Genomic DNA, 3,285 nt, shown 5'->3' with positions numbered 1-3,285 from the left:
AACTCTCACATCCATACATGACCACTGGAAAAACCATAGCCTGACTAGACGGACCTTTGTTGGCAAAGTAATGTCTCTGCTTTTTAATATGCTATCTAGGTTGGTCATAAGTTTCCTTTCAAAGAGTAAGCATCTTTTAATTTCATGGCTGCAATCACCATCTGCAGTGATTTTGGAGCCCAAAAAATTAAAGTCTGACACTGTTTCCACTGTTTCCCCATCTATTTGCCATGAAGTGATGGGACCAGATGCCATGATCTTCATTTTCTGAATGTTGAGCTTTAAAGCCAACTTTTTCACTCTCCTCTTTCACTTTCGTCAAGAAGCTTTTTAGTTCCTCTTCACTTTCTGCCATAAGGGTGATGTCATCTGCATATCTGAGGTTATTGATGTTTCTCCCGGCAATCTTGATTCCAGCTTGTGCTTCTTCCAGCCCAGCATTTCTCATGATGTACTCTGCATATAAGTTAAATAAGCAGGGTGACAATATACAGCCTTGATATACTCCTTTTCCTATTTGGGACTAGTCTGTTGTTCCATGTCCAGTTCTAACTGTTGCTTCCTGACCTGCATACAGGTTTCTCTAGAGGCAGGTCAGGTGGTCTGGTATTCCCATCTCTTTCAGAATTGTCCACAGTTTATTGTGATCCACACAGTCAAAGGCTTTGGCATAGTCAATAAAGCAGAAATAGATGTTTTTCTGGAACTCTCTTGCTTTTTTGATGATCCAACAGATGTTGGCAATTTTATCTCTAGTTCCTCTGCCTTTCCTAAAACCAGCTTGAACATCTGGAAGTTCATAGTTCACATATTGCTGAAGCCTGGCTTGAAGAATTTTGAGCTTCACTTTACTAGCATGTGAGATGAGTGCAACTGTATGATAGTTTGAGCATTCTTTGTCATTGCCTTTCTTTGGGATTGGAATGAAAACTGACCTTTTCCACTGCTGAGTTTTCCAATTTGCTGGCATATTGAGTGAAGCACTGTCACAGCATCATCTTTCAGGATTTGAAATAGATCAACTGGAATTCCATCACCTCCACTAGCTTTGTTCATAGTGATGCTTTCTAAGGCCCACTTGACTTCACATTCCAGGATGTCTGGCTCTCGGTGAGTGATCACACGATTGTGATTATCTTGGTCATGAAGCTCTTTTTTGTACAATTCTTCTGTGTATTCTTGCCACCTCTTCTTAATATCTTCTGCTTCTGTTAGGTCTATACCATTTTTGTCCTTTATCGAGCCCATCTTTGCATGAAATGTTCCCTTGGTATCTCTAATTTTCTCAAAGAGATCTCTAGCCTTTCCCATTCTGTTGTGAAATAAACTTAGAATTTTAAAAAAAGCCTTCTAGCGCAGCAGATTGCCTGATGTATACTGGGTGATTAACAAATATTTGATGAATGATTGAGTAAATGAGTCGATGTTGAATTAGTCCAGCCTTCCCAACTCAACTGTAGACTGCATCGTGTCTTAAAGTTGGTAAGCTTCCTCAAAATGAACTGGGCATTTCTAAACCAAATTGTTGTTGTAAAAGATCAAGAAATGCATTCTCAGAGAGAAGCTTCAAAGGAGGGAGGAATGGAATACAAAAGCGGCCCCAGCTAGGGACCTCCCTGGTGGTCCGGTGGCTAAGACTCCACACTCACAGTGCAAGGGAACTGGGTTCGATTCCTGGTTGGGGAACTAGATCCTGCATGCTGCAGCTAAGACCTGGTGTGGTTAAATAAAAAATATGCTTTTAAAAGAAACAGCTTTTTTCTGTCTGACATCTTAGAGAGGCGACAGCAGTAGCAGCTGCTCTCCCAACTTCACTCTGCCACCCGAGGAGCACAAGAAGAAAGATTCCAGAAAGTCAGCCAAGCAAGACAAAGATCCAGTGAACAAACCTCAGGGCAAGCCTAAACAGAAGTGTTCCAGAAGCAAAGTTGGAAACGAGCTCAATAACCTAGTCTTCTTTGACAAAGCAACATATGACACCCTGGAAAGTAGCTCCCAACTATAAGCTTGTAACTCCAGCTGTCGTCTCTGAGAGACCGAGAAACCCTAGTTCCCTGGCCAGGGCAGCCCTTCAGGAACTCCTTAGTAAAGGACTTAGTACACCGCTTTCAAAGCACAGAGCTCAAGTAATTTATTCCAGAAACTCCAAGGGTGGAGATGCCCCAGCTGTCGGTAAAGATGCAGGAACCCAGTCCACCAACTGCATTTGGCAAAATAAAACTATATGAAATCAGAACAAACAAACGGCTCAGCCTGTAGCAGAAAATACAACGATGTTCCCCCTCCCAACTGTTCAGTTACGGATTTTTTTTTTTTCAAGTTTTAGGGAACATACCCTGTGAGCATCCAGAAGCCTTGGGGTTTCTGTTTCTTAGTGGAATCAGCAGGTGACATGCCAGGGTTATCAGCATCCCTCACCCAACCTGTTGGCTGGCTTCTTGAACCGTCTTCCCCACAATCTATAGAGACTGAGGCCCAGAGGAGGTAACCAGTTAGTGTCAGATGTGTCCCTGCGTCGTGGGTTTCCCAGTTCGAGGCCTGGGCTCCCTATTGCCAGCTGTCTGTGCTGACAGAGAGAAAAATCCCTCAGGCAGGTTGTGAGAGGCGGTCTCTCTCTGCCCTGATCTGAGTGTCCCACAGCAAATGCTAGTGACAGGGAAACGTCTTAATACAGCATGTTGTTTAGCATAATTGATGTGCAGATGCGGCGGCGGGAGAAACAAGCCCAGTTAATTGGTCTCTCAACCTACATTAGCTTTTGCATCTCAGCCAATTAGGCAGGGGCCAGAGGGCCCTGTGCGTGGCCATTAGATCCTGCCATGCGGGGGCTGGAAAGGTACTGGCAGTCAGGTTCAGACGACTCTGATGCGCGCTGTGTGCAGATGCACTGAGGCCAAGCCATCTGTCCATGTAAGAGCAGGAGACCTTAAACAACCAGCCCGGAGGTGAAAAACAAGGAAGGGGATATTCAGGAGAGGAAAATCTGGGCTCTCGCACGGGCTGGAGGCACCTTCGAAGCGTCTGGATTTGAAGGGTATAAACCTAATACTACTCCTACAGCCATCTTCCTAATGAACCCAGAGTCCAGCTCTGTTCTCTGAGCCTCAGGGTATTTGGAAATGCCCAGGACATAAAGGAAGGGCATGTTCCAAGGAGACACTATAAGATCGCTGCTCAAAGTGAGGTCCTCAGATCAGCATCAAGACCACCGTCTGGTTGGAGGGTCAGGAAGGCAGATCCCAGGCGCACTCCTGACCAGCTGAATCAGAATCTGCATTTTAATGC

The 3,285-nt window shown here is 44.9% G+C and overlaps 1 pseudogene; it reads left to right on the top strand.

The window, feature by feature from the left end:
* Nucleotides 1-2,228, top strand: part of LOC104987788 — a 4,021-nt pseudogene extending 1,793 nt beyond the window's left edge.
* Nucleotides 2,229-3,285: the final 1,057 nt, after the last annotated feature.

The sequence above is a fragment of the Bison bison genome, unplaced genomic scaffold (genome assembly GCF_000754665.1).
Source record: "Bison bison bison isolate TAMUID 2011002044 unplaced genomic scaffold, Bison_UMD1.0 scf7180017864105, whole genome shotgun sequence".
Classification (NCBI taxonomy): domain Eukaryota; kingdom Metazoa; phylum Chordata; class Mammalia; order Artiodactyla; family Bovidae; genus Bison; species Bison bison.
The sequence above is the reverse complement of the archived record's forward strand: the minus strand, read 5'-3'. Positions and strand labels throughout refer to the sequence as shown.